Raw genomic sequence first — 17,032 nt, forward strand, 5'->3', positions numbered from 1 at the left:
TGTCAGTCAGGGTCAAAGGTCATTTGGTCTCGGTCTTTTGGCCATGTCGTGCTCTGCAGAGTCTTTTCAGAGGTAATTCAGCATAGGCGGGTACCCTTTATCTACAAAAAGATGTCATATGCGGAGCGCCATTCCTTATTCATTCACGATTTCAACTATGATTTTCAAGATGGTTCTAACTTTTCATTGGGACTTCTGCCTCCCACATGTCCTGGAATTTGGTACAAAATTCACTTCCTTATAGTACTACTACTGCAGTTTATTTACACCTAATTAGTATTAAAATGTCTAATAGATCTATTTCAGAAACTTGTGTACATAACTATTATCTTGAGTCAAACCATTACTAGGATCTGTGTAGCTCTGCTATGTATTTATAGCTCATTATACTCATTTATCTTCAATTCTGGTCTACTTAAAAAACAATGTTAACCTCCTTAGCAGTGTGTGGAACCTTGGGTGTCCGAACATGCAGCAATTACTCCCTCCTTTATCAAGGATTTCAAAACAAGTCATTTCATATTTCCATCTTAAAGCCCTCCTATGGTAATAACTATGCTACAATGGTGAAACCAATACTTTAGATTGGAATACTATATTTGGCTTGGTCCTAGCGCTCCCTTTATAAGTTCAGACAAATCTTTATTTGTATGGATAATGTTAAAGTGGTTCCTAAAACTATCCCTTTAATCTGTAGATCAATATTGTAACAAATTAAATTACCACTTTATTCACACATGAATAAGAATCTCAACAAACAATTTGTTAACATGATGAAAAGATTGAAGAATATAGTTCTACTCTGTACTCCAAAACACCCACTGCTTAAAGTGTAGTGAATGTTTCCATCATGTCTCCCCCTTTATCCCTCAGTGTGTTTTAGGATTATTTTCTCATTTTACTTTAATAGTTTCCTCTTTACTACTATTTTAATTTACCAATTGATTAATTCATGGTTAATACATATTTGTGTCTTTACGTATGTATCAAGTCAATTCAAGTTATGTCCGCTAGGGGAGCTGTTTTATTTTTAACTCCTTTCAAATGTATCAACTAGCACTTCCGGTTCATTTCCCAAATAATAAAGTTCAAATTACTTTCTTTGAAAAGCATGATAAACAAAACAACTTCATCTACTCTCAATATTCATCTACACCAGGGGTACTCAAATACAAATCTTAAAGGTCCAAAAATAATGTTTCAATAAGACAAAGGTCCGTTTATTACGGTCATTCAAACTTTTAAACAATTGCAACAAGATTCTTAACACGAGGTTGCAAAAACAAAAATAATCTGTATGCAGCAGTTTTCATTGTTATTGTGTCTGTGCTTGATCCCTCCGAGTCGCAGTGTGAGCTGCACAGTTATGAATAAAGGCAGCTGCACCCTCTTTCATTCAGCATTCCCATTATTGCTTTATAAATGTCTTGCCCCCTTGTGTGTTGTTGGAGCAGAACACCTATTGTGGTGGCTGATAGCCACCCCCTCTGCTACGCGCCGTTCGTTGGATGAGGCTGAAATCTCTATTAAAATAAAGAAAGGAATTGAAAACACCGGAATCAAAAGTTATAACAAATTATCTGAGTTTACTTCTGGTAGGAAACCAAACACATATACAAGTTATACAGAGTACTCCGGACTTCAGGCTTGTGATGCGGTTTTACAGGTAGACAGACCAGCTTTCAGAAAAGAGAAGTATGGACTCCAGGTTTGTGATGCGGTTTACCGTCTTCTAGCACCAGCTTTCAACAAACCAGAAGCATTTTACACTCAAAAACAACAGTATACATATCCCTATTTTGGGGCGGAGATGTGTTGACTTTTTCCTTCCCCTTTCATTCCAAAGCGAATGAGAGAGTCCGAGAGGAGGAGCTGTGTGAGCTGGTCACATCCCCCAAGTGTTTTTACTGGTTGGATTCACTCCTGGTCGGGTTCAATACAGCGAATCAGAGTTCCGACCAGAACGTGAGATCCTAAGTTTCACAAGGTCAAAAGTCACTCTTATCTCGGCCCCCGATCTTAACTCCATTCCTTTCCCATGAGAGTTTTTCACATAAACTATCCTTTTTCAGACATTTAAACCTTTCTCCACATATTTAAGGAGGTCTTTAACGACTTTAAAAACAACATCTGTTGTGGAGGGGTGAAAAGGAGCGGTGTATGTGATGTCTTTAATGACCTTAAAACCAACATCTGTTTTTAGGGGTGAAAAGGCCAATGTGTGTGTGTGACACAGAATCTCTGGGTCAGTGAGTTTGAAAGTAAGAATATCATTTCTATATATATGATTACCCAAAACCGTTGTGATTACCTATAACAGTTGTGATTACTTAAAACAGTTCAAACAATACATGTTCACTAAAATACAATTCAAAATAATACATGTTTACTTCAATACAGTGTAGAATCATATCTTTTTACTTCAGTGTCCACTGAGGTTCGTCAGGCCCAACACATCTTCAACAAACTCCCCCCTTTGCCTCATCATAAAAACTCACAAAGACCAGCAACTGAGCATTGTCAGTGGTGTCAGTGGACTCATCCACAGCTAAGGAAATGCACTGTGCATTTTTTATTCCATCACAAAGCTGATTAATCAAATCATCAGCCAGTATTTATGTTCTTCTGGTTGCTGTGGAATCTGAGAGGGGGATTTGCTTGATTTGACCTGTTATTTCCTCTTTTTGTTTGCCTTCAAACATGGTCTCCATCACTTCAGTCATGCATTCTTTTATACTTCAATTATTATCCAGTGGAATGCCCTTACCTACTGGCCTAGTTAAATCAAAGTGGTTACTTTTTTTGGCTGGGCAGTGTAGTTTTACACACCGTCTTATTTGACTTTCTCAGGACTTAAAACTGTTTTTTGGGGGCAGACCCCCACAAAGAAAAAAAAATATTTACACACGTAAGGTCATCATCTTAACAGTTTTGTATGCTCATCCGTGAGCAGAGCATCAAGTTGACATGTCTATTACAGCTGAATGCAGCGATTACCATTTTGTTCAGCAAAACACCTCACAAACTTATTAAGATCAACAGCTTTAGTGGGTTTTCATTCAATGCTGAGTACAGCCAAACTTGACAGTCTCTTCTCTGTCATTGTAGACCGCAAATACCTCATTCCTTCAGTACTTGGGTCCGAATGCTTCTCGTTTTGCGCCGTCCCGTTCAAATGAAATCTCCGCCAATCATATTTCCACGCTCGCGCCAGGGACGGGGGAGGGGTTACAAGACGTGCATCTTGTGCTGCATTCACTTGCACTCGGACATTAGAGACTTTCTCTCATAAATGTCAGATGAGCCACAACTTTTCTTTCAAAACAAAACTGCCAACTAGGGTGGCAGCTGGGGTGGCAAGGCCTATTTTTAGGGTGGCAGTTGCCACTCCATGCCACCCTGGTAGGTGAAACTAGGCTACTAGCTACAGTACAGATGCAACTAGATGAGCTGTTTTTTAAACTCTCGCTCTGACTCAGACAGGTTGAAAGAGACAACACGGCACACGCATTTTTCCCACCCGCATTCCGCGAAGACCCGCCCTACTGTGCCTCTGATTCGCAGACTGTTGGTGGGGGGAAAAAACGCTGACGGGATGCTGAATGTGATTGGACCAAAGCGTTGACAGCAGGGGCGTCGCCTGGACCTGGAAACATTCGGGGCTGAGCCCACAGTGGCGGTGTAGGTACCAGAATCTGTTCGGGGTTCGTTACGCCGCTTACCAATGACGTCACGCATTGGCTGTACAGCAACCCAATAGGACATTTTACATGGCCAAATTCCGCAAAGAATATTACAAAATAACAATAAACAGTACTGTAAACATTATGTAAATAACCCAATTTGTGTTCTGTGAAACTGAAAAGGATATTACAGTGTTTTTTGTTACTTTTCGTTGGCTGTTGACAGGAAGTTGTTGTTGCTATGGAAACAACATGACGGAGAAAAAAGTAATATCTTCTCCATATAAAGACGTAGAAAGTAAAGAATAACGTGGTGGCCTACCAGATCTGTTACAATGAAGGCTCGATAATCAGCTCACGACATATAGGTGTGTCGTGTGTGTACAGAGTTATAAAGGTTGGTATAAAATCCTTGTTAAATCGGAGAATTAATTCGGGTTACGCCAGAGGTGGCGATATATGCTCCAAGTGGAAGCGATTCGCCATTAAATAAAAGAAGAAGAAGAAGAATTACGCCATCTGGTGTCACAAACAAACGTGTGCCTGCATTAGCTTTGTTACGGCAATGGATTGTGGGAGATTCTCATAACATGTGAGGATCTCTCGAGGGTAAGGTGCCTGTATTATTTTGGTGGACAAAATGTATGTTTTTATTTTATAAGGACTATAACGTTTTGTTGTGTTTGTTTAGTTTAATGTTAATCGTTTAATGCTCACACAGCAGCATGTTTTTTGTGTGTTTGGCTATTGGTTTTATATGATTTATCAACGTGATCATCAATAGCTAATCTGAGCTAATAAGCTAATGGGAGAGCTGCTCCACACGATGCCTCGACTACAAAGTCTTCCATGTTTCTACGCTTCTTCCTCTGTGTCACAGTTTCGGGAATATCAAGATCATTGCACAGGGCCTTGGTCTTGCTTTCTCGTCACTTCTGTAACTTTTCAGTGTGTTCTCAACTGCTGTTTTGTAATTTACTGCCTGCACCAAGTCAATTGTTTCTTTCTGCAGGTATTTGTGCAGGCCCTGAGTGGTTGAGAGCAGTGTCTGGAACAGGACAAGCATGTAGATGGTACTGCATTTGCAAAACTTGCTTTCCAGCCCCTTTGCCAGAGGGGCTGAAAGGCTCCCTAAAGTCTTGATCAAAGCAGGGAGGTTTTTGACATGCCCAGCGAACAAGTTATTTGTCCCCTACCTCTAGCTGTTTCTGAAATGTTTGCAATCTCTAATGGTGGAGAAGAAAGAGTAGAGACACTCCAGGAGATCAACGCAGGTATGTGAGTTTTGTACACCAGTTTTTTTAAGTTTAATGTTTCACATTGCTTATGAAAAATATACTACCACTATACGATCACTGATGTTTTGTTGTTGACTGGACACTTATTTTTTTAAAGAGATGGCATGTGAGGATCTCTTAAGCAATGAAGCTCACGTGTCCTTTTTATATGCTGTCCATTGAAATGCAGGAAAGTAATCACCAACTGTGAGTGATCTGTTGCCGAGGGGACACTACACCGGAGTTACATAAGCAGAGGTAAAGTACTATTTTTGGGGGGAACTCCCCCAGGAAGATTTTTTTTAAATATTGAAGTTAAAAGCATCAATCTGGTGCACTTTGAGAGCAACATTAAGAGATCTATACATCTCTCAACACCCATATGTCAAAAAAAATCAAAGAATCAGAATCAGAAACAGGTTTATTATTTAAAAACACTTGATTTTCCAATTAAATCATAAACTATGTCAAATTATTAGAAGTTGTTAGTAATGAGATTAAACTGAAAAAAGGGATGGAAGGAGGAAATAATAATCCCTCATCACTTGCTTCCTTCCTCACTTGCTGCTTCCTTCATCACATTACCTTTCATTTGCTTCGTTTTTTCTCCCCATCATCACTCGCTGTCTTCACACTCTTTATTGTTTTGTAGGTGGAAGTGTTAGGCTAAATCGCCTTGGTTTGACCTTCGCAAATCGGTCGACGACCTCCCCATGGAGGGTGACATGCCTGTATGCCAATTAATATTTTTTCCCCAACTCCAGAAAACCTGTTTTGAAGCTCCTCCAGCATTCTGTCGAGAACTGGAAAGAAGAGCCTTGTGTATGTTTGAATTTTCATGTTCTCGAAAAGAATCCAATGCACGCTTCCAGTTTGTGTATCCTGAGGTGGTGAGGGTGTCCCTTTGATCCCTTGATTGCTTTGGTTTGCCATATAGTCTACAACTAAAGCAGAATGCTGCATTGGCAGTGGTAGAATATTCAACCCATTTAAAAGTATCAAACCAACTTGGTTGAAATGATCTCTTTTGCTGGCCAAACATGCCGGATGGAAAACAGTGATGTCTCACTTGCCTTGGCCCTGTATCTGCAGTCCCTAAATCAGTTACCCAGTTACCCATTGACTCTTGTCTGTTCTGATGTTCCTGTTCATTGTTGTTCTTATCTGTTGTATCTCCTTCTTGTGTGTCCCTTTCTCCTGTTCTCCTTTCTTCATCCTCTACTATTTTTGGCTCATCTGTGATGACTGTGTAGGTAAACACAAACAAGTATTTAAAATCAGTTTCCAGCTCTGTCAAATAAATGAATTTCAAGATACACAAATTTGTCTTCATTAAAATGAGTGTCACCACACTGTCACAAAATATAATACTAACCAATTGAAAATAGTTAAATTGACATTGGAAACCTCTTGTACAGTAGATATCACTGTTAGTAGTTATCTGCCAATAGGAGAGAATCATTCCTATACAAATGCAGTTTGAGTAATTCACTTAATATATTTACTTAACACTTAAATATAGTCATTTTCACGTAATACTCGAATAGTCATCTTTCTGCATTCAAAACTAAGGAAAGCTGTACAATTTGACATGATAATGAGGAAAAAAGGCCTCCGACAATGCAGATTTTTTGATCATATCAATTTTAAGATGGGGGTTGAGGCTTAATATTTGGGAGCATAGTGTCCCTTGTCCCCTTTCAGGAGCCCTACTGGATTAGCTTTGATCTGAAATCTTTGTATATAAAAAGCTTGTTAGCTGGCTGTCCATCTCATAATGTTCACATAGAAACTAGCTATCAATAGGAAATATCAATCAGAATTATAATTTCATGCAAAAATCTGTCACAAAAAGAGGTTGCACATTTAAATTCAGGTGTTATGGCAACGTCAGTGGCCAAACAGCCACATTTACTGCTGCAAATACGTTCAAACGTGCTGTCGACAGTAAAGCAGTGGCAACTAGGCCACCATTTAAACTGACTTTTCTCAGAAATACTGTCACATAACATCCATATATTTCAGTGCTAGTTTGATGCTTAGCTAAGCTAACTATGAAACACTTTAACTGACAGGACTCAGGATCAACTGTGTACTGTAAGGTAGCTTCTAGCTTCCTGTCGAACAGTAAGTCAACATTTCCCAGAGAGCTTTCTTTGAAATCACCAGGTAACGCTAAAAAACACAACATTTATATTGTATGACAAAGTGTTTATTTAATATATCTGGCTCGCTATAGCTACTTGCTAACGGTTTAGATTACCCGTGCGATTCAAAGTAACGTCAACGTAGCTGTAATTTATGCTTTGCTTACATGTTCGCATAACTTGTAAGTTTACTGACATGTACATACCTTGTTCACCTGGCTCAGGTGGTGGCTCTGGGGTTGTTGTGTGAGCCACCACTTGAGTATTGCCGTCTTTTTTATTGAAAACATGTCTAATGTCCATCTTCAGAATCTCCGCGTCCGGGGCTGACAGTTTAAAGTTTAAACATTGTCACAGAGGAGAGGTACGTACCTGTCAGCCAATAAAACACGTTTATTTCCATGCAACTCTCTGATTGGTCTGGTGGTGTCTTGGCTTGCCTATGTTGCATTCACTGAACACGGGAAATTACAAATCTGCCGTCCTATAGGTAAAGAAGTACGGTTAATGTATTATATTGAGGGAGAATTTGTCCGGGGCTAAAGAAAAAACATCCGGGGCTAAAGCCCCGGATGCCTACCCCAGGCGACGCCACTGGTTGACAGACACACACACAGACAGTGGAACAGTCGTACATGCAGAGCGCTATATGCAGTGGACATAGCGGAGAATGTTGACTCGTTGCGTTGTGGCGATGTCTCGCAGATGCATTTTGCATGATAGGTCCCCTTTAAATACAAAACAACACAATCTTCATTTATCTTAGCTCTAAATTCTATAGATGCTGACCTTAAAAGCTGATCTTATACCAATCTTGTACACAATCTTTCCGGCTTAGAACATCACACAAAAATATACTTTTTGGCTTAAGAACTCCACACAATATACTTTATTAAACCAGACTACGCCGGTTTAACACATCAAACATATCGACTAACATGAATGGACCCAGTCCAGTGCAAAACAGAACACATATAGTGCCTTCCCAAAGGTCTTAATACTATATAATATTCACATTAATCGGGCGGCGCCGAAGAAACACTATAAACAAAACCGCACCACTCGCAATCACCTATCACACCACAGATCAATTTACAAATCACTACCAACGCTTGCACCTAATGTAGACAGGTAACCGTCTCACCTTTCGTTTAGGCCCAGCCAAAAACTCCTTTGTCTGCAGCCTGGTGTGATGCTAGTTAAGCTGCAGCCTTCTCCTCTCCCAGCTCTCTCCAATCTCAGAGTCCCTTCGTAGTTGCCAAATGTTAGTTATTCTTGAACCTCGAGAGCAGGAGAGACTGAAAAGAGTCAAGGCAAGCTTATAAAAGTTAACAGCATTTAATTACACAAAAGATGCGGTGGTGTACAAATGAAATGTGCGCGTTGGTGGCTCCCCCCTGCCTTGCTGGGGGCAAGGAAAGAGACAGATCCTTCTTGTGGCTCCCGGGTAACAACTGTAGTCTTCTCCTATTGGCCGGCGTCGATGGGGGCGTGTCCAATGCAAATCCTGTCGGTTTCTGCTGCTGAATTACATCACTCTGATGTCTGTGGTGATTTAAACATTCCCTAATAAACCTCATTCCAGCGTGAATAAATGAGTGTTAAACCCAGGGTGTTTAGTGTACAACATCACGTTATTTCACCTTCAATTCACGGTTTCAAAACGTAGCATTGCGCCACGTGCTAATGCTAACCGGAAATGACAAAATTCACCAGCGGAAAACCGGAAGTCACGTGTGAATCTCCGGTTTTTAGAATAAAACAGATTTAAATTAAATACAGTGTATTTCATTCAAATTACGCCATATCAACATTGATTTTAATTTCTAACAAGAGCGGAGCCTGTGTGAGATGAAACGGGGGGTTACGTATTGTAACCCTAGTTCTATAAGCACAGGCGGAGCCCTCTACCTAGTAGGGATGGGTATCGTTAAGGTTTTAACGGTACTACTACTTTTATCGATACCGCTTATCGGTCCGGTCTTTTAACGGTACTTTTATCGGTTCTTTTGGAGAGAAAGATGAGGTAAACTAACTATATGTTGTATGTCAGGGACTACGGATGGAAATTAGCTCAAAGCTAAAATCCGGCATATTTACACTTGAAGCATTATTTGTCTAAAGTGTTCATTAATGTGCATTGTCCCTATTCAAATAAACGATTAAATGAAAAATGAAAATAAACAAATTGTGAACAAAACTAACATTGCTTTTTATTTAAATTAAATACATAATATTTCACATCAAAAGAAACAACAACGTTTTAACAAATTGTATTAAATAATCTGATGACAGAACTGTGAACAGAATAGCTGAAACTTTAACAAAATAAATAACTCAGTTACCTCTAATCATTAACCCATGTTTGTATCATTGAGTTAGCTCCGTGTGTTGCTGCTAGCATACATAATACCTGAGGTGGAAACGTTACTCGTGGATGGGGCTACAGAGCTACTAGAAAGACAGTCGAAAACGGTGCATTTCTCCGTCTGAATGTGGTGCACTTTTGCAAGATGTTTAGACAAATTGCTCGTGTTACCGCCCTTACATGCTAAACTCTTATTGCACTTTAGGCAACGAGCGAGACGGGTAAAGTTTAACCACACCTCGGAGCGCTTAGTTCTCTCCGCCATCTCCTCTGTGTGTGTGTGTTGCTGCATGTAGCAGCTGCGTGTGTGTAAACTGCCCCGCCCCCTCGCACACAGACAGGGGAGAGAGATCTCTCGTCTGGATTGGAGAGATCGAAAATACTAAAAATGACGCATTTTGCAGTCTTTTTGTATGTTAGAAACGGAGTTGGCGACACTAAAACTGCAATATAATGTTTGTGTAGCAATAATACACATGACATATTTTTTACATGTCTCCAGTACCGATAAAAAGACCGATAACGTCGGAGCTTAACGGTACCACGGTCTTTAATAATTCAGCCCCGGGGCCCATTTAATACCGGGCCTCGGTACCCATCCCTACTACCTAGGGGCCCTGTCTTCCATATGCCGCTCGCTGAAGAGGGTGTAGGATGACAGTCAGGAGGTGTAGCTGCCTTATATACTGTGAGCCTGCGTGCGCATTCAGGTAGGCTCGCCCTGATTGGCTGGCTACGTTTATACAACTTCAGTGTGTGAACGCTCGCGTATCATTGATGAGAGTAGTACCCATATAGTCCAGTAGAGGGCTCCGCCTGTGCTTATAGAACTAGGGTTACAATACGTAACCCCCCGTTTGTTTTAGCCGTAAATCGATTCCTGGTTACACTGAACAAAAGTTGTTGTGAATATTTGTTGTAGCATTTGATGATTTAAGGCAATATAGGAATATTAAATGTTCTATTTTTTATTTATTAAATTCAACTTATTATAGCATCATTATTTGACTAAATATTCCTAACATAAACAATGTGGTACTCCGTAGTACTCTTTGCTTTTTGCGTTTATATGAAGCCATTTGAGAAATCTGCAATGCTGTAAGCTACTATGTAAATGTATTTTGGCATACACAATATAATGTTAATTTGTATCCAACAAAGCATATCATCATCAAACACAGTGTAGTACTACAGCGGGACAAACAATACAGCATATGGATCGTAAGCTTTGCAGGCATCTTTAATTCACTGCTGCAGATGGTGGCTACTGATGGATTTAAGAGTTTTTTTCTTCCAGGTTTAGCTTCAGGAGGTGGAGGTGAAAGTATTAAAGATGCTACAGTAATTAAACATTTGTGCAGCAAAATAATCTTCTATTTCTTGTGTTAGTATCCACATTCAGGCACTTCAATACCTGTGTGTGATTCTGTTTTCCAGTAATTTAATTGTAATACTTAATTCCATTAAGTCAAACATATGTACACAAAGAAAGAATTACTCATATCCAAAGTCAAAGTCAACTTTAATGTCAATCTTTCAGTTTGTGTGTACAGACAGAGAGATCCAAATAACGTTTCCAACAATCCCGAATACAAAAATACACTTATACAAATATGTATACAAATATGTATATCCTATACACAATCAACAGACACATTTACACATATGCACGCATTAAGATAAAAACACAACAATTAATATATACAAAATAACAGTCAGTCACTTCAATATCTTTGGGGATGTACATTAGTGCAAGATTGTCCATAGCAGCGTAAAAAAGTGTCTGGTGCTGGAATTGAGTGTCTGAGTGTGTGGGATAGTCCAGTGGGGGGCAGGGGGGAGAAGGATATCCACAGCGCTTGCATTTTGCCCAGTAATAATGCCCAGACTTGCTCTAGTAAGAACATGCTAGTGGAGCCTCACACTAATTGCGACGCATAAGCGCTTTTTTTGTTCACGAAACTGTGTCTAAGGGCTTCTTAAAATGTTATAAACTATGAATGTGTCATACTCACTTAACGGGAAGAAACTGAACTAACTGACGATATGAACCATTTTTACCAAAACAAAACACAAGTCTCACAAGAATCGTCTAAATGAGCCCTGAGCGAAAAAATGCTAACGCACTTAGCACAGAACTCTAGGTATAAATCGATCGATATACTTATCGGATCTGCACAAACAAGCTTTGCTAGCAAGCTGAGATTCCACAGATTCTAGAAATATAAGTATCATCACTGATCGATCAGAACTCGCGACAGGGGAAGCAAAAGCAGACAACACACGACGTAGCTTTAGGTAGCAAAAAACTGAGATATGCTCACCTTTTGCTTTTATTCTGATCAAAAGTTTTGTTCAATGGCATTAAAACGAGAAAAACGTGGCTGAAAGTCAATCCATAGGTTAATCCAATGTGTCTGTCACTTTGAACAAATAATTGATAATCCATAATTCAATTTTTAGGTCAAAAACTGAGTTTTCATATTAGCTGCTAATGATAGCTTCCAGAGTGTATGACAGCTTCCTGTTTTGGGTATTCTGGCTACGCGTCACTCACACTCCTTATTTGGTAACGTGTAGCTGTGTCCCAATTCAGCGGCCGCATCCTCCTGAGGATGCATTCGTAGACCGCATACGTCACTTCCGCCGAACGAAGGCTGTCCCAATAAAAAAAAAACAAGACTCCTCCGAATGCGGCCCACAAATGCGGCCTTCATTTCCCAGATTTGGAGGATACATCTGATGTATCCTCCGCGGTCTAGCATATCCCAGGATGCAATGGGCGACGGTGACAAATTCCTTTTTTTTTAAGAAAATGGCTTCCAACGTACCGGCAACGGCTGAAGCTTCGGCAGGAGCTGGATTGGTTTTTAAATGTAAGTATAGGGTTTCAACTCACCCAAATAGTAAACGACATGAAACAGTAAACCGATTTAACTTTTTTATTTAAAGATACGGGCGATTGGAGATGTCTTCTTTATATTACATACATAAAATAATGTGAAGTGAAAATATTTTGACATGTTGTAAACCCTGTTTGGTTTTCATATTATTGGGATTCATTATAAAGCTAATTTATTTATTTAACTGCTTTTGTTATACAAATCTTAATGCAACAATTTGTTTTGATAGGGAGCAAGGAGCAGACTGCTCAATTTATAAAAATGCGTGGGGAGAATGAATCCCTCTTCACCGGGGCCAAATTCTCCATGAGCATCGCTTGGAGGTAAGGCACAATATCCAGTTTGTATCGTTATTTTATTAATCATCCCTCATTTCATACAGTCCATTCTAATTAGACAACTACTATATGGGTCAATGCCTTATTTCTTTGTTTTATTTGTGTAGGGATGTCTCCATGCCTCCATTAAAAAAAAAAGAAAAGATTTCTTCCTAAGTGTGTGTATCCTTGTGATATTGTTATTGTTTTATTCATAATACTAGATTTTTTACTATTCTCTCTGTGATTAGGACGGTTTTGGAAGATATGGGCCTGCAGGGGAGTGTAAGATATAAAGTATGTGAGTTTTACAAGTTAATAAACACATTTGCTGACATTTGTTTATCTGCTGGTGTTTTTTTTTGTACTGCCATGATTGTTTTACTCTGCTTTTAGGAATGCAAATACCCAGGGTCAGGAGAGGGAGTCGGTGGGAAACCCACTGCTGCAACTTGGCCATGGTTTGTCCAAATGGATGAGATATTAGGACAGAGGCCCTCCATCTGCCCGCCTGTCCTAATATCCTCTATTCCAGAGGACATGCCACAGCCAAGTTCAGCAGTGGGGGACCAAGAGGAGGACGAGGATCAGGTTGAGGCAGGGCCATCACGGCCTAAAAGAAAAAGAAAAGATGGGCTAATGGACCTCATCAGAGAGGACATGAAGCTGCAGAGGAGAGCAGGGAGAACCTTAATAGGCTTTTTTATCTCCTAGAAAGATTAGCAGATAAATAAATATAAATAAGTAATGAGCAATATGATACTTATGATTTATTTTATGGAACAACATACAAATAAAACAACATACAAATAAAACTTATTTAAACTATATACACATTCAGGCTGAGCAGGGAGTCCCAGGTGGTGTTGCTGGACCTGGATGGGCTGCCACAATTAGGACCCTGGTGTCCTCTGATGGTGGGTGGGGCTTCATTTGGGGTGGTCTCCAGAGTGTTGGGGATGCTTCTCTCCACTGTACATCGGATTGTCCATTAGGGCTAGGGTTCGCAGAGCGGACGCAATTGACGGCTGCCATGTCACTAAGATGTTTTCAGCAGCAGATAAGAACAAAAGATGTATATAAATATTGCACAAGGTTATTTTATCACAGCTCTTCAATTGTTTTACATACCTTTACACATAATCGTGGTCACCAGGAACCTCCTCCAGGGCAGACACCTCCGCAGAGAGTTGGTCCCGCCAAGGAGCACCACTGACTGCCTCCAACACATTCTCCCCTTCATCTTCCGCTACATCCTCTTCTGGGGCCATGATGTCGCCGGCCCCGATGCAGATGTTGTGGAGGACGGCACATGCTGTTATGACCTGAAAGTTTAAAATTGGCAGAAATATATATATATATATATATATATATATATATATATATATATATGTTTACCTCCTAACAAAAAATAACTCAGGTCAAATCTACTCTTCAGTATTATTAAAATGTCCTAATGAGTGATTACTTACTTGAGGAACAAGGTGTGGTGGACCTCCAGCGCTTGCAGGAAGATGCTCTTGAATCGTGTCTTCATCATCCCGAAGGGACACTCGATGATGGAGCGTGCCCGGGAGTGATGGCTGTTGAAGCGCTGGGGTCCCACACCTTGCAGCGGCCGTTTGTAGGGAGTGATGAGGGGGAGTGGATGTTGGAGGCAGGGGTACTCCCCGTCTGCGAGGATATAGTGCCCTGGAGGAGGGTAGAGTGCCCGCCGATAGAGTGGGCTGTGGCGGAGCACTCTAGAATCGTGGACTAACCCAGGCCAGCCCACGTACGTGTCGATTAAACGGCCCTGATGGTCACAAACAGCCTGCAGCAAAATTGAGCTGAACAGTTTCCTGTTTTTAAAGCAGTGACCATCAGGGCCGCTTGGTGGCACGATGCAGACATGGCAGCCGTCGATTGCTCCAGCAGCTTTTCTGAAGGCTCTGTGTCTGGCCAGCCCTGCGAACCCACGCGACACAGCCTCCAGGTCTTCTGCTGTCCTGGGGAGGTGGATGACCTGGTGGTGAATGGCCACCACCTCCTCAGTCACTCTGTGGACAATCCGATGTACAGTGGATCTAGGCATCCCAAAAACTCTGGAGACCACCCTGCATGATGCCCCACTTGCCAGCCAGAACAGGAACACCAGGGTCTCGATTGTGGCCCCCCAGCCGTGTCTCCTGTCCTGACCCAGGAGGTCCAGCAGCACGTTCAAGGACTCCCTGCTCAACCTGAAATCAGGGCGTGTGTCCAGGGGCCTCATTTATAACACCTTGCGTAGGATTCACGTGGGAAGGTTGCTTACGTAGTACAAAGCAAAAAAATAGGTACAGAAATGTTCCGACATTTTCCAATTCACAAAACATTGCGTACCGGCGAGGGAAGTGCGTACGGCACTTCCTACGCTTGTTTCCCTTTATAAATCACAATCGACTCGAAATGCGGTGCAGCTTTTGCGGGCTTCACGTAACGCCCATATTTGCCTATAAATAGTCAAAGAAACGCCCATTCATTCATTCATTTTGACTGACTGCATGAAGAAGATCGCAGGAAATGACGACAGCACAGCTAAAAAAGACATCTCACACCGTGTCAGATTTTGGTTCTTTTGGGGAGGTCGAGATAAATCATATTGTTTGGTGGATGCAGTTTGAACCAGAGTAGCAGCATGGAGGTCGGATCGTCACCAAAATAAATAAATAAGTGGTCCGAAAAAGGTTAATGACAAAAAAAATACACATAACCTTCCTCAGGCAGTGTGTTTGTCCCGGGGACAGGAGACCACCCCCTTGATGAGAAACTGTAAGAAATGATCGGGGAATCCCTCCGCAGTGGAGTCATGACGACTGGATCTGAATTATTTTGTTGTATTTGGTGGTTTGTGTTCCAGCTGTCGATCAGCAACTATATATCCATAATCCACCAGTTAAAGGAAATACAACTAATGTATTGTGTTATATTAGCTGTACAATTTACCACATATGGTGTTCTTAGTTTCCATACCTCCTGTGTTTTACGAGCGACTTATCAAGTCTTGGCAAACGGCATAAAACACGATTAAACGTGATTGGATATAAAACCATGCTTGTATCTACAACCTATAGAAAAGCAAAACGGCGTCAGTTTAGACGTAATTCTGTCCTCCTGCTTACCGCATCATTTATGAGAAAACATTTAATAACATTAACACAACATATTCGAGGTGGTTTTAAATAACATATCCGTATTTATTTATTTCTCCAAGTTATGTTTTTGTGTGCACTGAGGAGTCTCAAACAGGCGTTTGTTTAATCATTTTAAGATTGGCTTTAATCAATGTTTGAAAATGAATTCTTCATATATGATAAATGAGAGGTAACATTTTATTTATGGTATTATTTACACATATTTCTCTCCATTCTTCCTTCTGCCAACGGTGTCGAAGTTTCTCGTCTCTCCCGTTGTTGTGCTTAGTGCGTACGCATGGGTTAGAGTTTGCGTGGAGGACCGCACATTTTCCCGTCAAGTTAGTATTTTATAAATCGCAAACATTGCGTAGAAACTGGCGCACGCCATTTTTTTTGCGTATATCCCTTTATAAATGAGGCCCCTGGTCATTGAAAAACCTGTCCAAGTTGATCCTGCAGTACAGGGGCCTTGGCTGGTAGAGGGAAAAGTTGAGAAAAAAGGGTTAAATAAGTGAAGAGCATATTTTCTTTCTGTGTTTATGTGTATAAATATATCTCTATTGACATGTTTATATATATATTTATGTGTGTATATATATATATATATATTTATATATATATATATATATATATATATATATATGTATGTGTGTATATATCAATAAATATATATAGGTCTATATATACACTCAAGCTATACTCAACCTGAAATTACATTTGTATCAGTATTATATGCTAATAACATTACTGTTAGCTAAAAATACAGTACATACATATATTCTGTGTTTGTGTATAAATATATCTCTATAGACATGTTTATATACATACACAAGCTATAATCAACCAGAGAAATAACATGTAACATGTATTATAGGCTAATATTAACATTACTGTTAGCTAAAAATACAGTACATATATATTTTATATATATAAGTATCATTACCTGGAAATGGTCTTCCATTAATCTGAAATAGATGGTGCGCCTGTTGCGCCGTCGGGAAATTAATTGAAACATATTGAACAACACAAAAAAAAGAACTATCTCTGACTCCATATTGAACTGTTTTCAAACAGTTTTCAAACCGTTTGAAAATATTTTGCCTAATGTCAGAAATTATTACCAGCGCTTGTGACTGCAGCTGGTTGCTAGGCGACGGGGGCGGCAAAAGGTAGGGGCAGTAA

The 17,032-nt window shown here is 40.2% G+C and overlaps 1 long non-coding RNA gene across 2 annotated transcripts; it reads left to right on the forward strand.

The window, feature by feature from the left end:
- The first annotated feature begins 4,015 nt into the window (after positions 1-4,015).
- Positions 4,016-6,276, forward strand: LOC117486641. Of its 2 annotated transcripts, XR_004556301.1 has the most exons (4): positions 4,021-4,292; positions 4,696-4,957; positions 5,151-5,218; positions 5,613-6,276. It is a non-coding gene; the product is annotated as an uncharacterized LOC117486641 (long non-coding RNA). The 2 variants fall into 2 exon arrangements; XR_004556300.1 differs by having other exon boundaries at positions 4,016-4,957.
- Positions 6,277-17,032: the final 10,756 nt, after the last annotated feature.

This window comes from Trematomus bernacchii, unplaced genomic scaffold (assembly GCF_902827165.1).
Source record: "Trematomus bernacchii unplaced genomic scaffold, fTreBer1.1, whole genome shotgun sequence".
In the NCBI taxonomy this organism is placed as follows: Eukaryota; Metazoa; Chordata; class Actinopteri; order Perciformes; family Nototheniidae; genus Trematomus; species Trematomus bernacchii.